Here is a 9,954-nt window from a genome sequence, read left to right on the forward strand (position 1 = left end):
TATATTGATAATGAAAATTATAGAAATTTAGATAGATGACTGGAGTTCTGTGATATTGTGAGAGAAGGATGTTTGTTCTTTTTTCCTGATAATGCAGCTTCAAATGAGTCGCTGACAGAGAGGTTGAGAGTCCAATGACAGGGGTTTGAAGGATGGATGCTGGACAGATGTCCGAGGAAATGCCCCTGATGAGGGGGAATGGAGTGGAGTGCCAGGGGAAATGTCACCGGTTCTACTCCCTGAGCTGAGAACATCACACATCAAATGAGGGTGTTATCATTTATCATGAATGAAGGTTCTTTAAGGTTCATACTGATCTGGCTGTGACAGTTTATTGACATCAAATTGACATCACTTATCATTATAAACATCTAATTAACGTTACCAGCACAGTTAAGGGTTTTCTATGTTCTGATTTTACTTTTAAACATATAGATGGAGGAGCGTTTTTAAAATATATCTTTAGCCAATCAAACACTTTGAAACTGTGAATTTACTGATTTTATTAAGCCATGTGTTAATAAATGATTAATGATAGACTAGAGTTTTGGATTTTTACATGTACTGAAATGATTATAGAACACTGTTTTGACATTACAAATATTTATAGGTTGTGTTTACAATGCTAATCAATTAATGATGCGATTATATCTAAAGCTAGGTCTTGGGGATTTTTGAACGATAAATTAGAACAACTGCTATTATGGATAAAAAGCAATATTTTGAAAGTAGAGTTACAAATTTCCTGTGTTAATTAATTCCAAAACTGATTAGTTGAATGTGGGAGAAGAAAATTACAATTTTTGATTGAAACTAAAAGTTTTTTTTTAGAGTGAATTTGTTGATGTTATAACTAAGTGAACCTTCCTAGTAGTGTGTTATGTAGTGATTTAGGGACAGCTTTGCTGTTAGCTTCACTACTAATTAATTATTCTTAAAGCTAGTTCAAGCACAAAGAATATTAATTGTTAATTACAACGGATTCTTTCTTTTTCGAGATAAATTAATGCCATGTGACCGAGATAACTGTGAGGATTGTTTAATCAGTGACATGAGACGCCATTTTATCTTTGACCCATCAGAATAAATGCGGTCATTTATTTAACAGAATCAAAATTTAACATCAAAACATGTACACATTGATTTGCTGATCTGTTTCTGATTAATAAAAACTTGGCACGCTTTACTAACAAGACAACAGAACATTACTGATTGAGACTGATTCACATCTGAAGGCATCTGGATTACTGGCAAATAGAAAAGTTTAAGGGAAGAAGTAGAGAAGTTTAAAGATAGATGAAGGAAGATGTATGTTTGTTGACCAGAATTAGCACTCTTCTTTCAACACCAGCTCAAACCCCTGGTCCACTTAGCGCGTGACAACTCGTGACGTCTCTTTACCTTTGCAGATGGATGGATCAGCTCCAGTATAGATGTCCCTATGCACGCTACCTTTCAGTGTCTCCGGTCAGGGTGGCTGGTCATCGTCAGAAGTCGTGTGGTTTACTCCGTTCAACAGAACAAGCTTCCTTCGAAGTTGTAGGGCGTTACGCCCGGGTGAGTTCACAGCGAGGCGCTATGACTCCGCTGGGATGGATGGACCCTTGTCTCACGGTCAAATCCATCAGCTATTGATTAAATCTGAAAGTTCCTTAGGAACTCTCAGTAAGACTCCAGTCAGAGATTCCACTCAGAAGTAGAAGACTCCATAGTCCCAAGAAAGACTCAGGAGACTGAGGAAAACTGTAGGAAGACTGAAGGAACACCCAAGGAAGACAGCATAGTCCCAGGAAGTGTTGACTTTTTAAAGAGTACTCACTTCCTGTCAATTGGTACTTCCTGTTTGGTTGAAACAACCAGCAGGGGGGTGGTTCTAGTGATGTCAAGAGGGTTATTCAAAGTCAAAAAGACAGCAGGAATGTTTAAGAACGGTTAGTACAGACAGAGAAAAATATTTTGAAGAAGTGAGAAACTTTGCAGGTGTCAGTTGAAGTCATTTACTGTCTGCTAGGTTTAAAAACAAGACACTTCGTTCTAATAACTCGTCTCTGTTTGTCTCTGACTTTCTACCAACATCCCTGACTTCTGACTGACATCAAATCCACTCATTCAGACAGAAGATCAAAATGCACAATTACTTTGTAAATAGACATTTAACTTGATTTCTAAGTCTAATGAGGTTTAAAAATCTTTAATACTGTTTCACAGTTGATTTAAATGAGTGGTTCACTTCAACATTTAGAAATGGTATGAACTAAACACACTTTGATTATCAACATAATCTAAAATAGTAATGATAATGTAAAAAGGAAGAGTGTTCTTTCAATTGATTAATTCAGGATACAATTAAATAGTCTCTTGATGTGATAATTTGTATTTCTGGATTGAAATCAATGAAATAACAGTTCCTGTCCCCTGAAGGTCTTCAGAGACAGGTTGTGGTCGGAGGCCTAGTTCACTACAGTTACAACCTAACGGGGAGGAAGTCAAACACGGGTGAATATAACAGGAAATTTAACAGATAATATGAAGCTAAGTTCTGGGTAAATTTTTAACGATTAAGTACAAATGTTTACTTTAGAATTGTGGTTAATTTGCATGTTGAACTCAGCATTAATTGGGTGACAGATCTTCTCCAACTACTGAGAGATGAGATGATTGATGGACTGACTAATTTTGGGGTGGGTTAAATATTAACGTTTACAGTTTATTTACAGTATTATGGAGCGTTATGATGATTTTTTTACTTAAAATTAACATGGTTGGACACGATACTTTTTGCATGGTACTTGGTTAAGAATTATCTTTAAATGATTACTTGATGATTTGTTTATTTAATGAATATTTGAAGTGTTAAGGCATGAATAAGAATGTGTGTTTATAATTGGTTTCAAGAGCAGATAGTGATGAAATAACGCCACTAGATGGTGCAATTGCAATGATAGATTTAATTATTAACATTGTTATCTATGAAATAACAATTTTTTTACATCTAGGCCATGACGAGAGACCAGAGGATTTTGATAAATACATATAATTATGTTTTATAATATAGATTTTCCAGGGGGTGAACTTATGACATTTTTCAATCTAAATTGGGACTAAATTGAAGGGTGGTGGAATGGGTAAATTGATTTGTTGGTTAATTGGAAATGTTTTTATATTAGATCACCAGGGGGAGTTGGGAGGTTCTGTTATTTGCATACAATATGCACGTTAAAACATGTTAAATGTTTAAATCAGATTTAATTCACACAAACAAATTTTCTGCTGTGACAGGTTAAAAATATTGGCAGCGCTCTGTGCAAATAAATTGGGTACTACATGACTTAAGGGGAAGGGGGCACAGAGTTTTTTTCTTTTTTCCTTTCCAGATGGACAAAATGGACCAGGCCTGCCCTTGGAGTCAAAAAGAGAAGTTCAGGTTCTACAAAACTGATGAACATGTATTAGATAAGAACACTTTCTTGCATTAGGATGCCTCCTGCAATTATTAAATCATATATTTAGAGCTCAGACTTGGACAAAAGTTAGAAATTTCCATTATGTCATATTGCACCACACCGGGGGATGCTGAAATCCTAGGCAGATGTCCAGGGCTGGGTCAGGCAACCTGAGGCTGGCAGGTCACAAGCTAGCCGTCAGCTCTGGCATCTTATTTTGACCTGAGGCTGCCAGGTCACACGCTATAGCCTGTAGGCATCTCCTGCCAACATATAAGGAGTAGTTTACATTCAACCAGAGGAAAAATTATTAATTGCTTGCTTATCTGGTGGTATTCAACTCAGAGCTTATTCGAGGGAACCCCTTTGGGGCCCCTCGACCAGGGGGAGTTGTTAAGATATTTTTGGACTGGTCCTATGGTTTTGATCTTCTCAGAGACAGGATTATAATTAAATTATGACCCAGTTCTGACTGGGTTCAACTGGGCCAGCAACTCTAAAGAGAGTCTCCCTAGGATTTCAATATCAGTCATCTGCTTGCCACATCACGTAGAAAGGCTTTTTGAAGCACTGTCTCATATTTCCTAACACGTCAGAACCACATAAGATCCATTGAGATCACACTTAGTCACGCCCCCTCATACACTGACAGGTTGAGCTCCCCTTCTGCGAAGGAGGAGTCCAGGACCCTATAAATGAGTAATGACACAGGACATCGGGGCTCTTCTTCGGGGTCTGTGAACGTGTCACAGACGGGAGAGTCCAGCGCTGTAAATTGTAACCTTTTCCTTCCTTGTTTTAATACTTTGTATAATTGATAAAACTTAATTGACATGTCCTTGATTTATTGATAATGAGAATTGCCACTTCTGAGGGAGATTTGAGCTGGGGGGAAAGACGTGGGCTGGAGGTGGTTTCTGGGTCTGGTGGCCCGCAGCACAGCTCACATCTTTAACACCATAGTGGAGGAAGGATTTTCTACTCTGCCACCATTTATTGTGGCTACTAGAAACATGGTTTCGCAATACCAGATGGCCCTAGATTTGTTGTTTGCCTCCCAGGGAGGTCTCTCTCATGTCATAGGAGACTCATGCTGCACTTACATTCCTGATCCTTCAGGTAATGTTTCCCAGACTGTCCAACACCTCAACCAACTCCTTGCTGACATGAAAGCTGATGAAGCGGCAGAGCCCACTGGTTGGGACTGGTGGTCTTGGTTAACAGGAGGTGGTTGGCAAGCCTGGTTGGCTCGCATTATCATGCCTTTGCTGAGTATATTTGTCCTAATTCTTGTTTGTTCTTGCTGTGTTGTTCCCCTAATAAAGCAGTGCATAAATTCTATGTTCACAACAGCGTTCCTGCAACATGCACAGCAGTATGCACTGCTCCCTTGAATCGCCCCATCAGCCCCCCCACCCCTTTCCTCTCCCTTCCATCCTCCTCAGACTCTGAGACTGAGGTTTGAACCTCATGTAAATAATGTCATTTTCCAAATAAGTTTATGTCAAGACTCGAGGAACCCAGATGGAGCGAAACCAGAAAAGACAAGACTTGGTTAGAAAAAAAGTAGTGATGTTTATTATTTACAGTGTCTATTTACAGTGGGTCATCTCTTGGAGATCCTGGGAAAGAGAGTTGAATAAGTGGAGTCCAGTTGTAGTTCTTAATATTTTTGTTTTGTTTTTCCTTACAGATGGTGAAGCAAGAATTTGGCGTGGACGTAAGTCACCAGGGATGATCCAAAGGAAGGCGGAACACTACAGGAAGGACAGGCGTGTGGCTGGAAGGCGAGGCACGGAGAACATGAACCAGAACCACGGGAGTCTGCATCCAAACAGGAGCCAAGAAAACAGGAGGACTGTAGACACAGAAACAAAGGTAAGAATTTCTCATATACTTTTCATTTACTGGCCAAAAGCATAAATACCAAATAGGGTACAATGCTCCAGCGATGAGTCACACTGGACTGCAGCCTTAAATAGTAGCAGGAGCTCTTCAGATGGATGGCTGCCAGCTGGTGGTAATCAGCAGCCAATTAGAGGAGGAGCTGCAGGTAGTGGAACTCTCACAGTACCCCCCCCCTCAAGGATCGCCCCCAGGCGACCGGAGACGTTTCTCGGGGTGGTTACGGAAGAACGTTGTAATGAGGCTGGGGTCCAGGATAAAAGACCGGGGGATCCATGATCGTTCTTCAGGACCGTAACCCTCCCAGTCAACCAGATACTGGAACCCACGTCCTCTGCGTCGTACGTCGAGGATGGTTCGGACACTAAAAGCAGGATGATTGTCGATTAGTCGGGCGGGTGGAGGGAGGTCGGCAGGAGGGCACAAAGGACTGACGGCTACCGGCTTAACCTGGGAGACGTGAAAAGTGGGATGGACCTTCATAGAACGAGGGAGACGAAGGCGTATAGCAGAGGGATTTATGATGGCAATGATGGGAAAAGGACCAATGAACCGGGGCGCCATCTTTCTGGGTGTGTCCTTGAGATGGATATCCTTAGTGGAGAGCCATACCTCTTGGCCCACCTGGTACGAAGGAGCTGGTGTACGGTGGCGATCAGCAAATCGCTTAGCTTGAGCAGAAGCTCGAGTCAGGGCTGTCTTAGCCTGTCGCCAGACACGTCGACATCGGCGAAAATGGCGTAGTACCGACGGGACAGAGATGTCGGTCTCCTGGCTGGGGAACAAGGGAGGGATATAGCCGAGGGAGGCCTCAAAAGGGGACATACCTGTGGCGGATGACTTGTGGGAATTGTGGGCATACTCCACCCACACTAGGTGCTGGCTCCAGGCTGAGGGATCCTTCTCGGCGACACAACGGAGAGTGGTCTCAAGGTCTTGATTACAGCGCTCAGCCTGGCCATTGGATTGTGGATGGTGACCCGAAGTGAGACTGGAGGTGGCCCCTAATGTTTTGCAGAAAGCCTGCCAGACTTGGGAGGCGAATTGAGGACCACGGTCCGAGACCACATCGGAGGGAATCCCATGAATCCGGAAGACATGCTGGATAAGGAGTTGGGCGGTGTCGAATGCAGATGGGAGCTTAGGCAGGGGAACAAAATGAGCCGCTTTCGAGAATCTGTCAACAATGGTCAAGATGGTGGTGTTACCTTCACTGGGAGGTAGACCCGTGACAAAGTCCACCGAGATGTGTGACCAAGGACGACTAGGAACAGGCAGAGGTTGCAGCAAACCAGCCGGTGGTTGATTACTGGACTTGTTGCGAGCACAGGTGGGACAGGCGGCTACGAACTCCTTCACATCGGCGGTGAGGGTGGGCCACCAGAAATGACTCCTTGTGAGAGAGAGCATACGGGACGAACCGGGATGACAGGAAAACTTGTGAGTATGAATCCAGTGCAGTACCTTGGCTCTCATGTTAGAGGGAACGAAGAGGGTCTTAGGGGGTCCGGTGCCAGGATCAGGGTCGTCACGTTGAGCCTCTTGTATCTCCCTCTCGATGTCCCATGTGAGGGCCCCCACCACACAGGCTGGGGGAAGAATGCTTTCTTCAGTCTCTGTACAGTCTGGGGGAGAGAATTGACGAGAAAGAGCGTCTGGTTTAACGTTCTTGGAACCGGGTCTGAAGGTCAAGACGTAGTTAAAACGGTTAAAGAACAAGGACCAACGTGCTTGTCTAGGGGTTAACCTCTTGGCATCCCTGAGATATGTGAGGTTCTTGTGGTCAGTCCATATTAGAAAAGGGGTTACCGTGCCTTCCAACCAGTGACGCCACTCTTCTAATGCCAACTTGACGGCCAATAACTCTCGATTGCCCACATCATAGTTCCTCTCTGCAAGGGATAAACGTTTCGAGAAAAATGCACATGGATGTACCTTATTATCCTCCGGAGAACGTTGAGAGAGTATGGCCCCCACACCAGAGTCTGAAGCATCTACCTCAAGGATGAATTGGCGCTCAGGATCTGGATGACTTAGAACTGGTGTAGAGGCGAATAACGACTTCAGTTTATTAAAGGCGGCGTCGGCCTCAGGGTTCCATTTGAACGTTACCTTGGTGGATGTTAATTGAGAGAGTGGAGAAGCGATTCGACTGTAGTTCCTAATGAATCGCCTGTAAAAGTTGGCAAACCCAAGGAAACGTTGGAGCTGTTTCCTCGAGTCGGGAATCGGCCACTCCACCACCGCCTTGATCTTAGCAGGATCTGTCCTGTAACATCCTCCCTCGAAAATGAAACCCAGGAAAGATACAGAGGAAACATGGAACTCACACTTCTCCCCTTTAACGAACAGTTGGTTCTCGTGAAGTCTTTGCAAGACGGTTCTAACTCTCCTGATGTGCTCTTCCTTGTCCCTCGAGTAGATGAGTATGTCATCTAGATATACAAAAACAAAGTCACCAATGAAATCTCGAAGCACATCATTAACAAGAGCTTGAAAAACGGCAGGGGCATTGGTCAGACCGAATGGCATGACCAAATACTCGAAATGTCCGAGTGGTGTTCTAAAAGCGGTCTTCCACTCATCCCCCTCCCGTATACGGACGAGATGGTAGGCATTTCGGAGATCTAACTTAGTAAAAATGGTTGCAGATTGTAGTTGTTCATGGATGGATTCGATGAGAGGGAGAGGATACTTATTCTTGATTGTGATGTTATTAAGGCCCCGATAGTCGATACAAGGGCGAAGGGTGCCGTCTTTCTTGGAAACGAAAAAAAATCCCGCTCCTACAGGTGAAGTGGAGGGGCGGATAATGCCAGAGAGAAGGGACTCCTCAATATATTTCTTCATGGCCTCTCTTTCAGGACCAGAGAGGTTGTATAATCGACTGGTAGGAAAAGGAGACCCAGGGAGGAGGTTGATTGCACAATCGTAGGGCCGGTGCGGAGGAAGAGATAAGGCTCGCTGTTTGTCAAATACTGGGGCTAGATCGTGATAAACAGGGGGAACCATAGAAATATCTGTAGCCTCCTGAGGAGTGTCTACAGAGGGCTGGTTAGGGATGGCAGAACGTAAACAGTTCTTTAAACAATGATCACTCCACCCCTCAACCCTTTTCTGTCTCCAGTTAATGTGAGGGTTGTGTTCTTGGAGCCAGGGGTAACCTAAAATGACCTGAGTGTGTGGAGACTCAAATATAAAAAAATCAATCATCTCATGATGGTTTCCAGACGTTAAGTTTAACTTAATAGTTTTACCAAGAACTTGTGCCAAGTTCTTGCCCGTAACACCGGCAATGGAAATTGGAGGAACCTCGAGGGTAGGTAAGGATAGTCTTTTGACTAGATCTAGACTAATTAAATTTTGTTCTGCACCAGAATCAACAAGGGCTGACACAGGGAGGCGATCATGATTTATTTGAATGATAACAGGAAGCATAAATCGATGTGTGGGAGAGAGAGTAGAAGTTCCCACCAGTAACTCTCTCTTTACTGGCGGAAGCTTCCGTTTCCCCGAAACGGGCATTGAGCAAGAAAATGGCCAGGTCTACCACAATAAAAACAAAGCTTGGAATCAAAACGTCTCTGTTTTTCTTCTGGAGTTAAATGAGTTCGACCAATCTGCATTGGCTCTGGGTCGGGCTGAGCAGAAAAAAAATCAACAGTTCTTTTAGAAGAAGAACCGGCAACGGGTGTCTCTTGGTCTTTGTAGTTCGCTGACCATCTTTTGTAGGCGTAGATCTCACCTGGTGACGTGAACCCGGAAGTGGAGTGATTGTGGGAAGTGTAGTCTCTCTCTCGTTTCCGCTCCCGGAAGCGCTCGTCAATAGCTAACGCTAGCTCGATCAGTTCGTCAAAACCCTCCGGCTCATCTCTTGTGGCGATCTGATCTTTTAAGGGGTCAGAAAGAGAATTTAGGAAGGTACCTTGTAGTGCTGTGTCGGGCCACCCAGTCTGTGCAGCGATGATGCGGAACTCGAGGGCGTACTCCGCCACAGGTCGCCGGCCCTGGCGTAACCCCAGGAGTCGTTTAACGGCGTTGGGCTTCTGCAACGGACGGTCAAAAATTCGGCGAAATTCTTTTAACAAGGTCTCAAACGAAACAAAGTCCGGATCATGAAATTGGAAAAAGGAATTAACCCACCGAAGCGCTTCACCCTTCAGCTGGTGGGTAAAATAATTTATCTTTGCTGTGTCGGAAGAATATAACTGAGGTGCTCCTTTGAAGGCTAGTTTGATTTGTAGCAAGAATCCTCCACACAGATTTGGGTCTCCAGAGAAATATTCTGATGGTTTCGTGATTACTTGTTGGATTGAGACCGGGTCCTTGGATTCTGCTTGGAACTCGGGCCTAGTAACAGAAGCTGGGGAAGGTGAAGAAGACAAGAGTCTTTGATTAAGAGCGCAAACCATACCTCCCAGCTCTCTCAAGTTGTTCTGTGTTTCATGTTGTTGTTCTAGAACTCGTTGGAGCCTCTCCTTGATGTGTTCCATCTCAGATGAAGAGGTGGCTTGTTCATCTCTGGTCTCGTTCTGGGCCTTGTTTGGCTGGAGCATTTCTGTCAAGACTCGAGGAACCCAGATGGAGCGAAACCAGAAAAGACAAG

The 9,954-nt window shown here is 44.0% G+C and overlaps 1 protein-coding gene across 1 annotated transcript in view; it reads right to left on the reverse strand.

The window, feature by feature from the left end:
• Positions 1-9,954, reverse strand: part of tube1 (tubulin, epsilon 1) — a 156,361-nt gene that overhangs the window by 85,465 nt on the left and 60,942 nt on the right. The window lies entirely within an intron of this gene.

The sequence above is a fragment of the Nematolebias whitei genome, chromosome 12 (assembly GCF_014905685.2).
Source record: "Nematolebias whitei isolate Nwh7 chromosome 12, NemWhi1, whole genome shotgun sequence".
Lineage (NCBI taxonomy): Eukaryota > Metazoa > Chordata > Actinopteri > Cyprinodontiformes > Rivulidae > Nematolebias > Nematolebias whitei.